The 13,631-nt window shown below is 47.1% G+C and overlaps 1 protein-coding gene across 4 annotated transcripts in view; it reads right to left on the bottom strand.

Annotated features, from left to right (window-relative positions):
- The window catches only part of Kirrel3 (kirre like nephrin family adhesion molecule 3), a 555,253-nt gene that overhangs the window by 238,130 nt on the left and 303,492 nt on the right, over window positions 1-13,631 (bottom strand). The gene's annotated exons all lie outside the window — the stretch shown is intronic.

Raw genomic sequence — 13,631 nt, 5'->3', positions numbered from 1 at the left:
GCCTTTTATGTGTCCTCAAGTGTGAGAAGGAACAAATCCACTCCCTCAGGCCTCCTTCACAGGGGAGCTTATCTCAAGACAGCAGAGACCTAATCACCCCCGAGTGCTCCATGAGCACCATGACATTGGGAGTTGGGTTTCAATGTCTACATTTTGAGGGGACACAAACATTCAGACCAAAGCAATCCCCAGACCGAATCTCAAGATGACTGGCATTTTGAAGGCACACAATGAGATCTCCAGTCAGGCTCACCAGTTATTCCAAGTACATTTTGAATGCACGTGTAAAATCTTGTGCCATTCAGTCCTGACTCCATCAAAGACAGTTAGACAAAAAGTGTTGTAAGAAAGGGGTCAGGCCAGTCCAAGTGTGAGGAAGCCTCTTGCTCAGCTCACTTTGGAGCCAGGGCTTCCAACGTCTGCCAGGTCCTCCTCAGAATCAAGACGCTATTGCCCAGGGTACACTCTCTTTCCTAACCCGAGGAATCCATCCTCTGGTACAGATCTTTACCTAGAAGCCCTGCTACTGCTTAAGAACTCACAAAACAGGATCTATTCCTTTACCCTCCAGGTTTCTTTCGAATAGCCTCTGAAAGTCAGTCAGGAAGATCGGCGGGCTTTGCAATTCACCTTTTCCTGGGGACTAAGCTTACCTTTGGCCTAAGAGATGGTCGTAGGTGTCAGGTTCTAAGGAGCTGATGTCTTTTCTCAGTGCACCTGCCTTGTGTCCTGATCTAGCCAGAGTGGGAACACGTCTATCCCATGGTTGAGATGACTGGAGGTGATGGCATTGTGTGTCTCACCTCTAGCAGAAACTGAAAGCCAGCTGGGGCGAGCTGCAGGGAATCAGTAAACACACCAAGGGCCAACCTTGTTGTGAAAAGGAGGCTCACCTGGATCTACTGGGTCATTTCTAGGTCACCCTAGGGCTCAAATATGCCCAGGACCCCTCCACCAGCCTCTTTGATCTTCAAGGGAAAGGCTGTCAGCCTTCACCCTGCAGCCTTCGTCTATCAATTAAGCACATCATCCGAGTATCATGGCCTTTATTTACACACTGGCCTCATATTATCAAGTCCAACTGAGCCAATGAGTTGACCTTTTATGTTCCCAGTGACTGTTCAAGTCTTTAGAAATGGATTTCTGCTGTTCACAGCAATCAGCATGCTTGATCTAATGGGCCAGACCTTCCCTGTTTTGCTCTGTGATTATGCACTGAACATGTTATTAATTAAGGCTCTATTCTATATTTTAACAGCCTACCATTTTGGACTGAGGCTTCAACAAAAATGTTTTGCGTAGGCCCCTGCATCTGCCTTCACATGGGGGTGAGAGATGGAGTGGTTTGCTAGGGAGGGGAGTCTGAGAGAATCAAAGATTGCAGGGAGGAGCCTTAGACGATGATCTAGCTGGGAGCCTGGGAGTTGTGGGGACAAAGGAGGTTAATCAGCAAGTAATATGGGGGCTTCACAATGCCTCCCATCTGTCTTTGCCATTCTGAAGAACAAAGAGCTTACTTCCTGGATGCCTGGGAGCTGGCCTGGTATAGGTAGGGATTACAAAGATGCATTAACAGGGTCAACTCATAAACAGTTTTGTAAGCCAAGAGTAGGAGTTTGAGCTTCATTCTATGGGCAATGGGAAGCTGTTTGAAGCAGAAGAATGATCACTTCAGAATCTGTATGAGTAATGCCTTAATGAGGGGAGATTGGAAGCCCAGAGACCCCTAGGAAGCCACCGCAGTAATCCTAGACACGGAGAGGAAGTGATTCAGTAGGCAGGAGCAACCCAGCATGTTGACCAAGGGGCTAAAAGAGGAGGTAGTCTCATCATTTATGCTTTGGCTTTGAAAACTGGGAGGCTGCAATCATTTATTAATTTATAATTATCTATTAATGCATGTTAAGTTGGGAGTGTAGGCCCCAACCCCTCACATCTATCCCAGCCCCCAGGCCTGAGAGTTATATTGGTCTGGACTCAAAATCCCAGCAGACCAGGTCCTGACCCCTTCCTGGGTGGGGGATCAGGACCATTCTCACAGAATACTTAAATGAACTCCCAAAAGAGGAACACGTGGTTTCTTTTCTTTCTTCACGGTGTTCACATTTGTGGTCCCTTGGGGCCACCAGAGAGTTCAGAACTCCCATTAAACCTGGGTATTTCTTAATTTGGCTTGTTTCGATTTGACTTGATTGGGATTTTGCCTTGGCAGAGAACTCGCATTGGGGAAATATTCCTAGTAATACCTGTGAATCCAGCAATACGAAGAGGTTGGAGAAAGGGAGAGGAGGTAGGTTAGGTTTGGGGCATACCATATTGACATGATTTGTTTAGGAAGTGGTGACGCTGGAGGGAGAGCACATTAGAGACTGTCTACAGGGTGTGTCCTCAGGATGTGGCCAGAACCCTCTCAGGTGGGGAGGCACAGACCCATCGGGAGTGCATCCCCAAGGAGCAGGAGGGGCAGAGAGGCAGCTCCGGTGGGAAATAGTGCTGCCCATGTCCTGTGCTGAACACTGTCCCAGATGTGCTGTGGCACCAGGGATGCGTCTTCTCTTCCTCTCGAGCCTCTTCATCCCCTCAGACAACCACCCTGGATGGCTCTAGAAAATGACATCACCAAGGCGGCTATGGTCCTCAAACTTGCATGTACAGTTGCTGCCCTGCTTTGTGTTTGGGACAGGTGTTAAGAGTTCCCTGGAGACTGATCTTTAGCAGTCTGGGAAGGAGCAGCCTTTGCAGTGCTCAGGAGCTCCAGATGTGACCCTGACTCTCCTTGCCTAGACCTGCGGTGCCTGCCTCAGCCAGAGGTGCAGCTGGGCTGGGGTCCAGGTGTGCATTCTTGGCCACCAAGAGCTCTGGTAATTATTACTGTAATTTTTTAAAACAAATTACTGGCTTAAAATTCACTATCTAATCCAAGCTGCTTCAAACTCATGGAGATTCCCCTGCCTTGAACTCCTGAGTCCTGGGATTACCAGTTTGAGCCACCATGCCTGGATTACTTTAAAAAAGAAATCAGCTAGAGGCAGGCGGATCTCTGTGAGTTCGAGACCAGTCTGGTATACAAAAAAAAGAAATCAGCTGCATTAAGACACAGTTCCTGCAGTATCTCACGGTGTAAAGTGTACAATCCAATGGTTTTTATGCAGACTCATAAATATGTACGGTCAGTGACACAGTTATTACCTCTCCGCAAACCCAGTACCCCATAGCTCCCCCTTAGTCTTCACCTCTGCTGTTGTCTGCACATGGCTTGTCTATGCTGACACTCATTTGGTCCTGGGGGTGGGGCTAAGAGCAGTGAGCAGATCGTTACAGGGAGGGTGGATCTCTTGTGGTGGGGCACAAGGCGTGCATCTAACATGTTGGCTTTCCTCATGCCCATGGCCTTTCCATTCTCCGCTGTGAACTGAGGCAGCACAAGGCCCTCTCTGGAGCCAGGCCTTTAGCCTTTCCATGAGTCAAAGGAACTTCCAGTTTTTATAAATGATTCAGTCTCAAGTATTCTGTTACAGCAAGAGAAAATGAGCTAAGACAGTCACCTAAATCCTGGGCAACCACTAATCCACTTTCTGACTACAGACTACACGTTTTCCTGTGCTGGGCATTTTAGTAGAGGAATTCTTTAATGGACATGGACGTGGTCTCTTGTAACTTCTATCGTTTTCCTGTCTGATCTCAAAGCTTTCTTTAGATCTGGAGTGAAGACGCTGGCAGTGTGCAGAGTAACGAGCATTTTTCAATAGTGTCCTAAGTCACCTCATTTACAGATGAAAGACAACGTCAGAGTGGCTGAATTATGTGTCAAAGGTCCTTGACAGAGAGGCCGCCCAGGGAAGGGCACCCAGCTCCATCCGCTTGGCTTGCGGACATTCATGGATTCTCTGGGGCATGGTTCTACAGGAGGGCTGGGCTGACAAGTGAGGACACAGACGCAGCGTTTGCCTTGGGATCCCGGGAGGAGTCCTGTGAGATCTGATGGTCTAGAGCTGCAGGGGGGCTGAGTCTGGAAGCAGCTTCACACTTACCCAGTGCTCAGAGTCAGTCCCTCTTCTATGGCTTCTCAGCTGTGTGGACAGTAGCTGAGTCCTTAGGTGCTTGGGGCTCTAGAGGTGTTCCAGAATATACAATTAAAGGGATAATCACCACTGAGTCCTATCCAGTCACTGGCCTCACTGTTACCCCCGAGACACAGAGCAATAATCTATCCTCCCCCTCTCATGGCGCTTCAGAATGGGGCTGGGGGGTACCCTGCCTACCACAGGAACTCATCATCTCATTATAAAGGATAAGACATATTTTTTCAGTATGGTTATGTGCGGTAATGAAGCATGCAGAAAACCACACAAGATAGATGGCAGCTCTCACTAGTGAAGCTGAAAACTTGGTTAACTTAATAGTCTATTTATTACATTCATTCTCAGAGCTTATGGCACCTGATTCATATCGCCCATCTTTCTCCTCGCTACACAATTAAAACTGGTGCTGGTGATTGCACAGGCAGACTCTGGCCCAGATGGAGGTAGAATCAGAGGCCGAGACAAGAGGACTTTCCTTCCTAGGCTGTGAGGTAGAACGGAACTCATGAGGATTGAATGGGGGACAGCCTCAAGGGGAGAGTCCTTACAGAACACAACCTACTCCCGAGGACAGGACCTCCACCCACCCCATGTGACTTCCAAGCTCTGTGCTATCCGTTTCCCGTGTCATCAGGCAGTAGTGTGGCAACACGCACAAATACCGAGGCTGTCAGCGCAGAGTTAGCGAAAACAGATGTGGTTAAATGTAACCTCACTTTCCAAGAGGGCACAGAAGTGAACTGGACACTCAAAAGCCACTTCCAATTTCTTCTTCTCTTACAAGTCTGTTACCAAACAGCTGCCACATTGCCAAGTTATGATCTCTGTATGAAACTGCTAAGGGATTTCTGGGGAAAATACTTTGTTTTCTTGGGGGGTGGTGGAGGCAAGGTACCATGCGAAGACTAGCTGGTGCCACCCATGGCTCCTTCCTGATGTAGATGCTCTGCCTCGAGTTTTGGCAGCCACTTTGTGAACATTGGGATGGAAAGGCAACAGGCTTAAGAACAGTGGTCTTTGGGGGTCGAATGGCCCTTTCTCAGAGGTCTCTAGAGACTATCAGAAAACACCGATAATTTACATTATGATTCGTAACTATAGCAAAACCGCAGTTATGAAGTAGCAAGGAGAATAATTTTATGGCTACCGATCACAATGATGTAAGGAAACTGTGTTAAAGGGTCGCAGCATTAGGAAGGTAGAATCCCAAGACGGAAAGAGAATGGCTCACTGACTACAACATCACTTGGCTGGCGGAACAACACTGAGGCAACTCGGACTTTTTGTTAAGAAACGATGCCTGGCTTTGTGGTTTAAGCTGTAGCTGGAGGGGCAGTCTGTTTCCTGCAGCTGAGAAGTCACAACCCCTTCCCTCCATTTTCCAGATGAGGACACAGGTGTGTGGACAAGTTCCCATGTCCAGCAAGAGCAGAGCTCAGATTTAAATCCAGGTCTCTCTGATGATCAAAAGTGTTTACCACTAACCACTCACCTATGACTTATTTTGATTAAGCCCTGGAAATGCCCAAGAACCAGGTGGACCCTTAGGCCGATTCTTAGAGCTTGGGTGACTTCACAGTATTCCGCATCAACAATGAGCTTTGTCCAAAGGAGCCACTGAAGCCAGGAGGTTCAGTGTGATTGATGAGTGGGTGCAGAGCACCACTCCCAGGCACAGTGCACAGCCGAGGAGCCCTGACATGACGCATGCATTTGTATGTTGAACCTAATCAAGCCAGACTAACCAACCCTCGCAATGGGATGTCCACCGACTGAGCCTGCTGTGGGAATGGAAGGTTCAGGGAGAACATTCAGGTTAAAGGCCCCAGACCTGAGCCTCTGAAGCCCCCTGGAGCCCCACCTATGGTTTTCATGCCCAGAACAAGAAGAGCCTTGGCCCATATATTGGGAAACCTTGACAGAAGAAGTGGGCTTTCAAAACTGATCCTCCCCTGACCCCCAGAGAATATTTCTGGTACTTCTCATTCCGAGAAGAGAATCCAGGTAGACAGTGATCAGTTGATAGGGAGTTCCTGCCACAAAGAGACTAACTTCTTGAGATTGTCCTCAGTTTCTGGTGTTGGCTAGTGTGAGCCTGTTCCACGACAGCTGCTCAGTAAGTGTGCCTTCCATGATCAGCCAGGTAATGGAAAAACGAACTCGGTGAACATGACTCATCCTTCCACTCCCCAGTGAGAAGGCAAAAACAAGCCAGCTCTCTTGGAAACATGCCAACCAGAGGTACTTAGTATTCGAGGGACTTCTCATTGCCACTTATTGATCTTTTCCTATTAGCCCGGCTCATTCACTCTTCCTCTGACGATACATAGATAGATCTGCAGCATCCAGCAGAGGGACTTGGCCGCACAGCTAAATTCTCTTTCCTTGCATGCTTCCTGACCCATCAGACCTTTTATTCAGCAGGAGACAGACAACCTTCCCTCCCTGCAACCCCTCCAGGGCAGAAGCTGTCTAGAGAGTAGAGAAAAACCAGCATAAACATATGCGAAAACCGGAGCTTAAACATCCTGTGAAGATTAACTTATCGTCCCTAATTGCCTAAACTAGGGGATTTTTTTTTTAATGCTTTTCAAAGTTTCTTAAAGAAGGAAAAATATGCAGGGTGAGTTCTGTTGCAGCCAACAGAGAAGATACTCAGAGCAAAGCAAAAAAAAAAAAAAAAAAAGGTATCAACCGTAAGGAGCCCATAGCTAGGAAAATGTAAGGCACTGATTCTAAGGGATTTAATAAGAATGTAATTTGTATAATTAACCATTCATCAATGTCAATTTCATTAAATGAATGCCAGAAATATTACCTTCAGCAGCACGACCTAACAGGATTGGAATATATTATACGAAAAATGAACACTTAGTGCTCCCTCCTTGCTCTGTCTGTCACAGCAAGATTTGCAATGCTGAGAAATAATTTAAAGGGTAGTAAATGAATCCAGCTAAGGCGAAGGTGCGCACTCTGGTAACTAACCTCCATCATGATGGATGAGAGTTCATGTCAAAACGTTTTCCTCCAGCGATGACTAAAGGGGCTGAGATCTCCCTCCTGGGTGGCAAAAGGTAAAGAATCATGTCGGGAGTTTCCCAAAGCCAGTCCCTATCCCCTGCCTGGATGCTCCCTTCTCTCCCTCGGTAGGCTCTCTACGATCCAAAGTCAGAGGCCCTGGGAATTTTGTGTCTAGAATTTGCAGACATTTCCCAGTATCTCCAAGAGCAGCCATGGGCCTGATCACTTGCCCACCTGTCCAGGAGAAAAGATGATTGATGGTTAGCAGAAATAAATCATTCTGAGCGGTATTCACATTATTGCCCATGGTCGTCAGGGGAGCGAGGTGCTTGATGTAGGTGGGCCGACGGAATATTTGTAAATAGGACTTATTTCCAAGGGTTCACACAGAGAAGGCTGTTTATAGAGATTTATTCATTTTAGTTCACTATGGGAAAATGGAGGACTGAGTGGGCAGACACTTTCCTGGATGCATGCCCATGGGAATTTATGCACAGGTGTGCGTGCATGTGTGCACACACTCACCGCCCACCACATCAGAGTATAACCTGGAGACCAGTGTTTCAGACTTACAAACTGTTGTGTCTCACCTGTAGTAGGTACTCGATCAATGCTAGTTTAGTTGATTTTCTTGTCGTGTTAACCCTACTCCCATGCTCTTCTGTCTCAGGGGGCTTCAAGGCTAACAATATTGCATTGGTATTCCTGGTGAATCTGCTTTCAGAATCCCAAGCCTTGAGAGACAAGAAATACTTTGCAAGAAAATCAAATATACCTTAAAAGTATGAAATCAGGAAATATAAATATTTCTGTTTTTTTTTTCTCATGCATTCAGTTTTGAAAGCCACATAATCTAGAAAGGAGAAAGAATGTATTTGTTTGTGAATCAGAGGCCAGATGTCAAGATTAGGTTATAAGATTAGAAACATCTTGGCAGCGGTTTCTGAATGTAAAGTTTTATGTTATGTATTATTTGATGCAAAGTAACACAATATTCCTCAGACTTATAGCCACTGAAAAGGTAGGTCATACCCAGGAGCTGGGGAATAAGGAGAATGGTGTCGCAGAGCTGGTGGACAGTGGGTCGCATCTCTTGAATGCCCTCCCTCCCTCCACCCTTTCACTTTCACGCGCTTTCTTTCTAGAGCGGAGTGGCGATGCTAGGCAGGCCACTCAGCCTCTCTGAAGCACAGTTTCCTCATCTGTTAAAAGAGTGCGGATGTCTGCTCTCAGGGTTGAGCTGAGGTGTCAGAGAGATGGGCATCAGGTGTCTCACGAGACACTGGTTGGCGAGGATTCTCTTTAATCTCTCATCACCCTCAGGCCTTACCCACAAACGACCAGTGGTCCCTACATGCTCAGCCGGTTGTCAATAGTCTAAGAGAGGATAGACAATCCAGCAAAGGGCTTCACCTTAAGAGGCCATGACGTCACTCCACTACCCTTTAGGCCGCTGGAATGAAGAAAGAACAGCAGGTAGAGGTAAAACATTTTAAATCAAACAGGGCTAAAAAGAGCTCATGGGGGCAGTAAGATACATGATGTGGAATTCGAGGGGACAAACGCTAGCAGTCGAATCGCATAAGCAGGGATGAGGGTGGGAGATGGGCGAGGGTGAGGGTGTGCGTATCAACCGAACTAAGAACTTATGCAGGAAAAAAAAACCTACAAGGAAACCTACCACTTCATAAGCTAACTAAAATATAATTTAAAGAAGAGCTTCAGTGTAGGTACCCTGTATGGGTGATGTTGCTCCTCTCAGAAACCATCCCAGTGCTGGGCTCTGAATACTTCCTTACGAGTTGTTCACTAGGGAATCCCTAGACACTCCCCAGACAATGCAAGCTCTTACCATTGCTCTTGAATGCCCACAAGAACTAGATCCTAAGATGCTATTGCTTTGGATACAGACAGAGAAATAGAACTGGAACTATTCTGAAAGCTTCCTCCCTGTCGGCTGGGTTCATAAGACCAGTGCTGTGCAGGCTGATGGAGAAGAAAATCACTATTAGAACACTGTGTGCTACAATACCAGCAGGCAACAGTGTAAGCATGGCATGCATGTTTTGGGGGTAACCAACTGCTTTCTGAGTGTTAGAGGCTCACTCCACGGCTGGGGAGGTCAAAGTCTAAGGGGGAAACTTTCTTGTTCTTTTACTAAATACACCCATCGTCAAATTGCCTTCTGATATTTGTGCTTTTACCCATATATTAATGCTACTCTCAGCCTTGGTTAGAAAACGTGTTTTTGTAGTAAGTACTGGTTAATGCCGAGATTCGCAACTGACCCGAGTGTTGAGATGAAGTGACTGCTTATTGCTCAGCCCTAAATGGGAAATCTATATTAATTCTTTCAAGACCCTGGAAGCATCATAGAAGAGGGGACAGAAAAATTGTGAGAGTCGGAGAACGAGGAGGAGGACTTGGGTCTAGGGATATAATGGGCATTCAATAAAACACACAGCAGTTGTGGCTACCCACACAGGACCTGGCGTTCATAAAGGGGACTTGGACATAGGAAGGGGACTGTTTGAGAAAAGTGGAGTCAGTGGGAGTATGATGAGGCTCAGAGGGAAGTGTGGGTGTTTATGATCATGCTATGTGTGTATAAAATTGTCAAAAAAAAAAAGGTAATATGTCTTGTGACAGAACTTGAGTAAGTGGGTAGACGGTGTGACATCTGAAAAGAGCTCCCTGGTGGTCTGGGGCTAGAGAGAGGGGAACCATGCATGGCCCTGCATTGATGTACGCCTGATGCATGGGATCCGGGAACTAAGTGGTGCTGTCCTTCCGTCCATGAGTGAAACACAGTCTGTGAGGAGTCTCTACAACAACTCTGCTTAACAAAGCTTTGGTGGCTTCCTTTCTCAGGAGGTGAACCCAAACCTGGTACAAATAAGAAGCAGTCTCGAAACACTTGACCAGGCCTCAGACATGTGGGTCTGCCTACCATTGGTCTACTGGGGTCCTCTTCCAAGAACTGCAGTGGGCTGCATCTACAGAGCAGGAGACTGAGGTTGGGCTAAGGACCGCTGAGCCCTCCGGCTTCATCAGAAGGCAGCTCAGTGTGGTGTGGTCTAACCAGCTGACAGCTGTGGGTCCAGCTGAGCCTGATGCTCCAGTCAGTGAGATGCCAGCCTTGGACAGCTACTGTGAGCCCTGGACCAGGAGGCTCCCTGTACAGGGACACGGGGAAGAGCGTGTGTGTTGTTGTGGAAAGAATGAAGGCAGAATATGCAGACACAGTGCCTGAGTCTATCTCTGTCACTGGGCAGTTGAGTGACTCTGGGAAGGTTCCCCAGCTTCTCTCTCTAAAAGAAGGTATTGGACTAGGTCAGGGACTCTCAAGGCTGCTTTTTGTTTAAGCAGCAAAATCCTTTTAATAAGTATCAGCTACACAGAGAAAACATGCAAAGCACACCAAAGCAGAGATTTGCAACTATACCACTTTAGTTGGCTTCCCCTTACTCCCAACGTGGTCCTAAGTTACCAGCACAGAACTCTGGGGTCTAGGGGATGCTTGGGAAACCATTAAGGTTCACTGTGTAGGCCATCCTGTGGGGTGCTGTATCACTGCATGATTCTGATGAATGTCTCTCTTCAGGCCAGCTAATGTGACCCAATGAGAACCAAACAAGAGGAGGCTTTAGTACTGAATTCATTTCTCTGAGGTGGCCTCTTCGCTTGTTTATGCTTTCTGAGAAGTCATTTATGATGTCAGGGTGACTTATAGTAGGACCTGGTAGGTGCTGAAGCTTGTAAAGGCCACCTAATCGCTTCGCTTTGACTGTCATTAGTCATTTCATACAGATGGAGTGGGTTGTTTGTGTGGAGGGGTAAGGTGTTGGTTTGGCTCATTGCAGCAGCGTGTGGGAGGATGGAGGAGCGAGGAGCTGGTAATTCAGTGTTGACACCAGTGAGCCTCGCCAGGAAAGCCTTCATCGTGCTGATTTTTCTCCCAGCTCTGGACCCTCTTCTGCCCCGTCTTCCTCTTCCTCCTCTGATCCTGAAGTGATATTAGTCACACACTCCCTGCAGGTGTTGGGGTGGAAAGAGCCCTTGTTGGAAGACACACAAAGACGAAGGACACAGAAAAGCTCTTCAAAGTCATGGCCAAATGTGGGAGGGAACGTGGGAGGTGGCCAGAGTAAAAGAGCTATGGCTGGCATGCCCAAGCACCCAACAACAGAACAAGGGGCTCACCTTGTACAAGGGCGTGAAGGGGGGATATGGGTGGTGCTTGTTTCGTGAAACAGGTGAACATAGAGTGCCTCTCTCTCTCTCTCTCTCTCTCTCTCTCTCTCTCTCTCTCTCTCTCTCTCTCTCTCTCTCTCTCTCTCTCTCTCTCCCACCCAGCACTAAACAGAATGTTTTTGTAAACAGTGGGAAAGGAATCCAAGGCCTCATGCATGCTAGGTAAGTACATCCCTGGTTTCATCAAGTACATTTTGTGTAAGGTGATTTCTGTGGAGACCTGAGGTAAAGTCCACAAGGAGGGGGTGCAGTCCTGGCCTTTCCAGAGAGGGTGGGTTCCCCAGCATAGCCACACATGCTACCTCCTCATGAGTTGATAAATTCTGATCAGGAATGGGGCTTGCCCCCTGTGCATGAGAATATCAACAATAATTAATAATCTACACTTAATGAGATTAAATTAATAATTATTTTAATTGTGACACGTTTTCCTTCTCTCTTCCCCCTGCCAGGGCAGACTTGGCGCTTCTCAGGATTATAGTCATAATGGTAACAGATAAACCTTAATTAAAACATTCCAAAATACAATGGCTGATTAAAATGCTGTGACATGTCGTTTCCATCTCGTTCTAAGATCTTGCTGATGACGACAAATACCTCCCAACTGCTGGCAGCAGCTTGGCTGTTCAGAGCTGTTGCCTACACGTCATTCAGCGATGTCCAGAGGATCTTCACACCTTTTGGGACAGAGAGTAAGTCCTCTGGACCTCTTGAGCCTCCTACTTTCTATCCGTTTATCACACAGAACCTGGTGCCTGAGAAAAGCCACGTCTAAGTCCTTCATGCAGAACCTGTCTCTGCTTGGTCCTAGCCAGCCTCTCTTCCCTGCAGCTTCCTTCTTCTCAGGCTATCCCTATGGAAGACATCCTGTGCTCTGGCTCCATGGGCACCATGCCAGAATGCTGAGCAAACCATGTTCCAGGCTGGCCTCTGATTCTGTTGGTTGCTCCTTCTCTTCCAGTCTGGTTACCGACTGGGGTCTCTGCTCCACTTTGAGATCCTCAATCATAGCTCACCCATCTCTGGTGACTTCTGACCCCTGGCTCACATCTTATGTGTGGGTAGCTTCTCCAAGGCCATCTCTAGAGTTAACTATAGTAAATCCCCCATTAATCTGGCCATGTATTTTTACTCATTAGAAATATTTATAGACCATTTTAAACAGTATGAGACAGACACCTTCCCAGTTCTGTGAACCTTATGGGTTGGTGGAATGCAATGTAAGATTCACCAAGGGTTTCTCAGGGCCACTGTTCTGATAGTCTGCATCAGCTGGTGTGGACTGCAAGGGTGGGGTCTAACCCAGACTGTTGGGAGGCTGGTAAAATGTAGTTTCCTGTGACCCAGCAGTGAAGGTGAGAGGCACTATCCACATGTCCCATCATCACATGTCACACTCGGAAGCACAGCACTATTGGAACTGTAAGAGGATGGCCAAGGACAGAATTCAAGAGCTGTATTAACACTGGAGGGGTAGCGAGGGCCAGCACTGTGAAACATGGTGAAGGCATCTCTGAGACAGCACAAGTTCATGAGTTACGACACAGAAAGGAGCTAACAAATGGTGCCCGGAGGTGGTCTGTTATGTGTCCTTCTGGTTTTCTTGCCAAAGCTGTCAATATATTTGCCAGAGATGAAAGCATAGGCAGGCATGCACACAGGCACATAGACATATGCACATGCACACTTGCACACACACATGCGCGCACACACATGCACATACATACACACAGGCAGACAACTACAGATTGACAAATTCTCCCCACCCCTTATAGTCTTAATATCCCCAAATTTACCTAGCCTGAAGATACTTAAAATATTTTCATTTTTGGATGATTAAAAGCAGAAAACAAGGCAATCTCACCCAGCTGGAATCTTTCCTGTGGAGAATCCACAGAAACGCACACCAAAGTCTCCAGAAATTCCCATGCTCCTACAGTGCTGCTGGTTTCAAAGACAACATGGGGAAATCGGTAGGGTTTTCTATTAGCTCCCAAGAGGTTTCACTCTTTCGGACACATTATCCTGACACCACTCTCACGTTCTCAGTACCAAGCACAGTTACGGATGGTGGGGGATAAAAAACGAAAGCTACAAGTTTGCATTCCCACCAGCAATGGATGAGTGTACCCCTTTCTCCACAACCTCTCCAGCAAAGGCTATCATTGGTGTTTTTTATTTTAGCCATTCTGACAGGTGTAAGATGGTATCTTAAAGTTGTCTTGATTTGCATTTCCCTGATGGCCAAGGAAGTTGAGCAAGACCTTAAATGTC

Source organism: Chionomys nivalis, chromosome 4 (genome assembly GCF_950005125.1).
Source record: "Chionomys nivalis chromosome 4, mChiNiv1.1, whole genome shotgun sequence".
Taxonomy (NCBI): domain Eukaryota; kingdom Metazoa; phylum Chordata; class Mammalia; order Rodentia; family Cricetidae; genus Chionomys; species Chionomys nivalis.
This window is presented reverse-complemented; position numbering and strand designations above follow the sequence as displayed.